Source organism: Eubalaena glacialis, chromosome 11 (assembly GCF_028564815.1).
Source record: "Eubalaena glacialis isolate mEubGla1 chromosome 11, mEubGla1.1.hap2.+ XY, whole genome shotgun sequence".
NCBI lineage: Eukaryota > Metazoa > Chordata > Mammalia > Artiodactyla > Balaenidae > Eubalaena > Eubalaena glacialis.
In genome coordinates this window covers 8,330,097-8,338,426 of record NC_083726.1, presented here as the reverse complement: position 1 = coordinate 8,338,426, position 8,330 = coordinate 8,330,097, and the positions used below count along the sequence as shown (strand labels likewise).

The following is an 8,330-nucleotide window of genomic DNA, read 5'->3' as shown; positions in this document are numbered from 1 at the left end:
TGGGAACGAATGAAAAAGAGTGGGAGCACCACGGTTCCTAAAGCGTGTATGAAGTGAAGAAGCACAGAAAGCAAGTGAGGGGAAATCCAGAGCAGCAGTTGGGGCAGCCGCCCACCGGGGGCCGAGGATGCTTTCTGCCAACAGCCTCCTGCTGCCCAGTCCCCGCGGGAGGGAGGGGGAGTGGGGGGGGGGCGGGGGGAGGTGCATAGCTGCCCCCACCCCAGCCCCACCCACTCTACAGCTCTGCCAGTCTCTTTCCTTCAAATCTAAGTTGCAAGGGCCAGGACGGGGGGCAGGGATCTACCTGGCACTTGGTGGGTAGGGGAGGAAGAGAGGAGGGAGGCCCAGTTAGGAGAGGGTCTTGGAGGAAAGGAATCGGGGGAGACAGAGACGGGAAGACCGGGACGCACAGAAGCTCAGAAACTGGACAGAACTCAACACAGAGCACCTGCTCTCTGCCAGGTCCCCAACTAGGAGGTGAGGCCGCCAAAATAAAGCAATAAATCCCTGCCTTCGGGGAGCACAGAGTGTGGTCTGGGACACAATAAGAAAACTGTTCATCACAGTGGAATGTGACAGCAGGGGTCTGCGGTTTATTGAAGGAAGGTACCCCTGAGGGAGGAGTGAAGAAGGTCATTGCTGAGCAGGAAGCCTCAGGTCAGTCTAGCCTTGACCTGGTCCAGAGGGCGTGTGTGTGCTGGCGGTGGGGTGGACACACCTGCACTGTGGAATGGTTCCCCTTGGGTCAAAGGGACTGGCCTCATCTACTCCCCTTTCAGACTTTGGCTGCTGTCTTATGGGGGTGGTGACCTCCCTGGAAAGGAGGCTCCTGTCAGCCAAGGGCAGTTCTCCACACCGAAGGACAGCTGGGGTGGCTGTGAGGCCTTGGATCCATCACTCTCAGAAGCTGGAGGATGGGTGCAGCAGCCTGGCGGAGCGGCCTGGGCCGGGGAGGGGCGGGTGCGGGCAGCAACGGCATCTGCTCTGATGTGTGTCATGCTGGATGTTTGATGGAGGACGGGGTAGGGAGCAGAAGGGAGCTGTGGGGCGGGGGGCTTCCTGGAGGAGAAGGTCATTCTGGGGCATCTTGAAGAACAGCTTAGGAGGTGGACAAGCAAAGAAAGATCTAAGGGGTCAATGTGTGCAAATGTTGTAGAAGCACGTGGCGCTTTCTGGAAACACTGAGCTATTTAAGAACCACACTGGGCATCGGGGTGGGCAGAGGCCAGATCATGAAGGGTCCTGTGTGCCATAATCAAAGACTGGGGATTAAAGTTCTTTTAAAAAGAACTGGGCCCTCATTCCACCCCCACCTCAGTCCTTCCTGGAAACATTCACCCACTGTCACAGGGTGAGCCAGCCCAGCCCTGTTCAGTTGGGTGAAATCAGGGCCCAGATTCTCTGCAGAACTGAAGTGGGCAGGAGGCCTAGAGCAGGCAAATGGCCAGAGAGGGACGGTCGGAGAGGGGCTGTCTCCAAGGGCTGAAAACACAGGAGTTGGCACCAATTTGAAAGTTGTTTTTCTCCACGTAGGCATTTTAGAAGTAGAAAGAAAGTGTCAACACAAGGGAGTTCCGTGGAGAGGAATGAGCGCAGAATTTGGAGTCAGAAAAGCCGAAGGCCAAGGCTTGGGGCCCAGCACCACTGTGCCAGCTGGACGGCTCTGGGAAACTCACCCAACTCTCTGTACCTCCGTTTCCACATCTGCACTGGGGATCATATCTATTCCACAGGGTCAGCTAAGATAAGGCATGTGTGCAAAAAAGGCTGTGCAAATGTTAGTTACTATCATTTTGCCAAAAAAAAAAAAGCTCCCACAGCAAGGAGAATCCTGAGGCAGGCTCACTTTACTCCAGTTCCCATTTGGCACTGAGCAGGTCAGAGACTTACTGGATGACACAGCAAGTCAGCAGCAGAGCCAAGGTGTAAACTCATCCGAGTACCAACTCCAACATCGTCGGCAGAATCAGCTGAAACCCACCTTCACACTGCAATTCGGATGTCCAAGGTGTTCCCAGGAAGTCCCTTTCAGCAGAGTATTCAAGGTGGTTCCCAATGGGCAGCCCCAATATCCTCTGAAAGGTTGGCAAGATGTAGCTGGATGAGGTTCCCAGGAGGCATGGCGAAGAGGGAGACAAAGAGTAGACATTTGCCCTGAGGATGGAAGAAGAGACCAGGCATTTCTCAACCCTTCCTCTGGCCCCAGCCCTTGGACCCCCACCAACATTTTCAAAACAGATTTATTGAAATATAATTCACATACCATAAAATAATCCTTTTGAAGTGTACAATTGGATGGTTTTTACTATATTCACAGAGTGGTGCAACCATCACCACAATAAATAGTGGAATATTTTCATCACCCCATAGGAGGACTCCTAGTCATTAGCAGTCATTCCCTTCCCCCCCACCACCACTTTCCTCCCAGGCAATCACTAATCTACTCTATATCTCAATAAATATTGCCTATGCTGGGCATTTCACATAGAATAATAAGATACGTCATCTTTGTGACTGGCTTCTTTCACTTAGCATAACGATTTCAAGGTTCATCCATGTTGTAGCATGTATCAGTACTTCTTTTTTTTTTGGCTGTGCTGCGTGGCTTGTGGGATTTTAGTTCCCTAACCAGACCAGGGTTCAAACTCGGGCCCTCAGCAGTGAGAGCACAGAGTCCTAACCACTGGACCACCAGGGAATTCCCCCGTCATCCTTTTTTATGGCTGAATAACATTCTGTTGTATGGTTATACTACGTTTTACTTACCCACTCAGTGCATGGATATTTGGGTTGCTTCAAATTTTTAGCTATCGTGACTAATGCTGCTATGAACATTTGTGTACAGGTTTTTGTGTGGACATGTTTTCATTTCTCTTGGGTACAGACCCAGGAGTGGACTTGCTGGGTCATGCGGTGACTTTAACATGTTGAGGAAATGTTTTTGAACGTGGCTGCACCTTTTTACATTCCTACCAACAATGTATGAGGATTCCAATTCTCCACATCCTTGCCAACACTTGTTATGATCTGTCATATTTATAATAGCTATTCTAGTGGGTGTGAAGTAGTATCTCATGGTGTTTGTCTCATTGCGATAAAATGTATATAACATAATATTTATGATTTTAACTATTTGTAAGTGTATAATTCAGTGGCATTAAATATATTCCTCATTGTGGTTTTGACTTGCATTTTCCTAATGTCTAATGATGTTGAGTATCTTTTCATGTGCTTATTAACCATTTGTATATCTCCTTTGGAGAAATGTCTCCTCAGATACCTTGCTCATTTTAAAATTGGATTATTTGTCAGTTTACTATTGGGTTGTAAGAGTTCTTTATATACTCTAGCTACAAGTCCCTTATTACAGATATGATTTGCAAAGATTTTCTCCCATTCTGTGGGTTTTTTCACTTTCTTGATGGTGTCCTTTGAAGCACAAAAGTTTTAAATTTTGATGAAGTCTAATTTATCTATGTTTTCTTGCTTGAGCTTTTGGTCATATCTAAGAAGGCTTTGTCTAACCCAAGGTCATGAACATTTACCCCTATATTTTCTTCTCAGAGTTTTATAGTTTTAGTTATTTCATTTAGGTCTCTGATCCATTTTAAGTTGGTTTTTGCATATGGTGTGAGGTAGGAGTCTAATTTCATTTTCGTGTGTGTGGATACTCAGTTGTTGAAAAGTCTATTCGTTCCCTCACTGAATTGTCTTGTCACTCATGTCAAATATCACACAGCTCCATTTTAAGGAAAGCAGGCCTTAAACAGTAATTTCTACATGCAGTTAGTACAATTTACAATTCCTGGCAAGTGAAGGCAGCTTTTTTCCTCTGGTCACAGGCCTGTGGTTTGAGGAGACTTGCTGTCCAACATGAATTCCTAATATTTGATAGAGGCAAAAAAAATCAGATTCTCTCTTGAATAGTGCGAGGGTTGGGTGCCCACAGAGAAGGCAAGTGACCTACCTTGATCTGTTCTCCCAAAGATGTTGCAAAGCTGCCCCAGGTCTCCATGTGGCCTGATGTGTTGAAATCTATGGGGCCCAGAGTGGTGGTGGTGTTTTAGTTTTTCCATGTTTATTAAGAAAGGATATTTAACTGAGCACGCCTTGGAGCTGCAGTTTATAAGAATATGACATATATTAGGCTTTTGAAATCTTATAAAAAGCTCTTGACTCAATTACTATATGTGATACCATTCTTAAACTGTTTAATGTATTTTTATTGTATTGTATTGTATTTATTTTTTGAGGAACAAGAGTCCAGTTTTTTTATTTGATCATTTCTTGCATTTGAAGTACTCCTCAGTGACATCCTTGGCCTGAGACTCTTCGCCATAGTCCTAAAAAAAAACATATGCGATTTTACTGATATTTGGCAACTCCACTAAGTTGTTAACACTAGTTATAGTAAAGCTTTAAAAAATTAGCACATGTCTTATGAAAATGCTTCCCATCATTAAAATGTCTTCTAGCCATTTTCAGGGGCCTTAATGACTTCAATGTTTTTAAGGCCTGTAACATGGCTTTCCTATTGCCAGCATTTTCTAAATTTCTGCAGAAACACATTTGGGTAAGCAGATTCATTGACTGGGTTTGTTTAACATACTTTTAAATTGTGGTAAAATATACGTAACAGAAAATTGACTTTGGGACTTCCCTGGCAGGCCAGTGGTTAAGACCTCCATGCTTCCACTGCAGGGGGCATGGGTTCGATCCCTGGTCAGGGAACTAAGATCCCACATGCCTTACAGCACAGCCAAAAACAAAAAAAACAAAAAAAAACCCCAGAAAATTGACTTCAACAATTTTTAAGCATACGGTTCAGTGGTATTTTCATTCACACTGTTGGGCAACCATCTCCACCATCCAGAAATTTTTCATCTTCCCAAACTGAAACCTGTACCCATTAAACACTAACTCCCCATTGCCCACCCCTCCCAGCCCCTGGAAACCACCATTCTTCTTCTGTCTCTATGAATTTGACTCCTCCCGGGACCTCACAAAAGTGGAGTCATACTATGTTTTGTTTGTTTGTTTGTTTTCTTTTGCTTTGGTCTGGCTTCTTTCACTTAGAATAATGTCTTCCAGTTTCCACCCTCTTGTAGCACATGGCAGAATTTCATGCAAGTGTTTTTACCTCAGCTGCTTTCCCACTCTTCCTTGGGATTTCCATGAATCTTAGGATGAATCCCTACCCATGAAGGTGATCTTGTTTGTCTTTCTCTCAATCAGAAGGAGGCTGTGGCCTCTGGGTTGCCTCACAGCCGACGGGCGTCCACTGCCTGCCCACAGGTGTGACGGCCGCTGCTGCCAGGCTGCCCAGGAAGCACTGGGGCTGAGCGGAGCCCTGGGGTCAGGGATCTCGGCCAGTATTGCTGTGCTCCCCTCCCCTCTGCCCTCCTCTGTGCCAGGGGCTTTCACTTAGATCCCTCTACTAGCCGTTCATTCACCCAAGATTTACTGAATGTCTAACGTGTACCCGGCGTTGGGCGAGGCCCAGGAGATACAGTAAGGTAAGACAGACATGGTCTCTGCCTCCCTGGAAGTTATAATCTAGTGAGGGAAAGGCATTCAATCATCAACTATACAATAAATAAACGTCTGGTTACAACTGTGATGACTGCTGTGAAGAAAAAGTACAGGGCACAATGCAAATGTCCAAAGGCAGGGTGCCAGGTTGGAGCAGGGGACCTGGGGTGTACTCGGAATCCACTGACTGACATGGCAGCTGTGCCTGGCACTAGAATAAGAGTCACAGTGCCTGCATGCAAGGCGTGCCAGACCTAACAGGGGAGACTTCGTGGACTTGGCTGCCTTTGGTTTTGCACGTCCAGCACCCCTCTGCTCCCTGCTCCTTTGGGGAATTGCTGTTCCCTTTTCCAACTGTGTGTCTCCAGGGGCTCCTCTTTTGGGGTAGGGGATGTCGGGTAAACTGAGCTTTACTTCGGAGGGAAGATCATGACATGTGCAGAACACTGGACCCCAAACCTTTACTGAGATGTCAGGCCTTTGTATTTTCATGGCATTTGAAGTGTTCAAAGTCTGAGAATCGAAGAGCCATCAAAAAAAAAAAGAGCCACTCTCCTCTTTAAAGGACCCCAGTCACTCCCATCATCCCATTCATTCCCTACCACACAAGTCATCTGCCATTGTGGATTGACTGTTCAGCCCCTCCACCAACCCCACACCTAACATGCAAAGGCCAGAAATCTAAAACTTACCCTTCCCAGATTCCCTTGCTGCTCAGTCATGGTTTAAATTTCTCCAATCAGGCAGAGTCGTTTTGCTAGTGCAGGGGTGGCATAGTTCCGGAGCCGTGCTTTTATAAACACCTAAATCCCTTCATGATTAAGTTACCTGGTCTCGTCTGGATCTAAGCGTTGAGCAGGATATTTTGTTTACTTATTGGCTTGCTTGTTATTATCTGTCTCTCACCACTCTGTCGTTGAAGCTCCTTGATACCAGGCACTTGTTTGTTTTTTTTTCACTGTATCCACAGAGCCTAGCACAGTGCCTGGTATATAGCAGAGTCTCAAGAATGATTTGCTGGATGAAAGGATGGATGGATGGGTGGGTGGATGGATAGAGGTGGGAAGACTATGGCAGGTGGAAGAGGATGAAATAGTGGGCTGTAAGGCTCACGTTCCCAACCTGTAAATTCTGAAATGCCCCAGGGTTGAGTCCTCACAACTCTTTTCCAGTCACCCTCACCCTCTAGGTGAGCTCATCCAGTGTCATCAATTTAACTTCATAGCTCCAGGCATGACCTCTCCTCGGAATTTCTGGCTCACATCCAACACGACCCAAAGTTTTCGCTCAGATGTTAACAGACGTCTCAAATGTAACGTATCCAAACAGAACTCTTCATTTCTCCTCCAAATCTTCTCCTCCCACAGACTTCCCTATCTCTATTCTGCCGGTAGTTTGGACCAAAAACCCAGGAGTCATCCCTGATGCCTCTTTCTCTCGTACATTTCTGGTCTAATCTGCAGCAAATCCTCTGGGCTCTACATAATGTACAGAAACCCACCATTTCTCCCCACCCCCACCTCCCCGGTCTAAGATACCATCCTATTTCACTTGGATTATTGCAATAGTCTTCTATACTGGATGCTTCTGGTCACCCTTGTCACATCTCCCTCAGCTACCTCTGACTTTGACTCCAGCTGCAGCAGACAGGTGTGTGTGAGCTCAGCTGATCTTGTGCTGATGTGTCTTGCCTCCGGCATGCACCTTGGCTCTGTTCGCTTTTCACCCAGGACGTCAGCGCTCTCAGAGCCCTCTTGGCTCCAGCAAAAGATTCACCTTGTGCCGACAGCCTCTCGCCTCAAGTGTGAGCTGCACATCAAAAGTCGTTCTGTGCCACATCTGATGCCGTAGCAGCCTGCTCCTCCCACGCACCCAGGAGCGCAGAGTCAATGCCCCAGTGGCAACACTCAACCAGTGGGGGTTGAGGCAACTGAGAAAATGTTCCTGCCCCCCATCCTTCAGGCAGACGATTCTGGGAAACAGTCTGTGCACTTTTCAAGGACCCTGGTAAATGCAAGCTCCCATTGCCCACAGCAGCGAAGTTGATAATGCACCTTCTGTTGGCTTTGTCTTCTTTCCTGTCTTGTTGTCCCCACCCCCTCACGGCTGCTCCTTGGTTCATCTCTCAGAAGAGCCACGTGCACATAAGTCCTTGTCCCAGGACAAGGGCTAAGGCCTGACAGAATCTACCATTCCGCTAGTTCCTCCTGCTACTCTCCCCTTTGCTCTACTATAGCCACAGTTCTCCAAAGACACCCAGCACACTCCTGCCTCAGGGCCTTTGCACTGGCTATTTCTGCTGCCTGGAATGCTCTTCCTCCAGATATTTCCAAGCACGCTTCTTTACTTCCTTCAGGACTCTTCCTGAGAGACCTTCGTATGTAAAGTAGTAACCTCTCCCCCTCCCCCAGTATTCCCTGGCCCCCTCACCCTGCTTTAAGTTTTTTATAGCACTGATCACCAATATCATAAATTGTCTTTTTTGGGGGGGTATATTTTCTGCCTGCTCCCCCACCCCCAACTTAAAGGCAATCATCATGAGGACAGGGACTCAAGGACTTTGTAGTTTTTTTCACTGCAGAACCTAGAACAGTGCTTGGCAAGTAGTAAGTGCTCAATAAATATTTGTTGGATGAAGCAAATAAATAAATAAATAAATAAGACTGAAGAAGTACGTATGGATCAGACTGTGGTTACCTTGAACCCCCAGCTCCTGAGTCCGGCAGCGGGTCTGGTGGTGGCTCTGGGCTCTGAGGGTCACTAGAGGCTGGCAGCAGGATGCCTATGCCAAGAATCTA

At 47.1% G+C, this 8,330-nt stretch overlaps 1 non-coding gene across 1 annotated transcript; it reads right to left on the bottom strand.

Annotated features, from left to right (window-relative positions):
- Positions 1-4,467: 4,467 nt before the first annotated feature.
- On the bottom strand, positions 4,468-4,597 carry LOC133101836 (small nucleolar RNA SNORA33). Its single transcript, XR_009702726.1, has one exon. It is a non-coding gene; the product is annotated as a small nucleolar RNA SNORA33 (small nucleolar RNA).
- Positions 4,598-8,330: the final 3,733 nt, after the last annotated feature.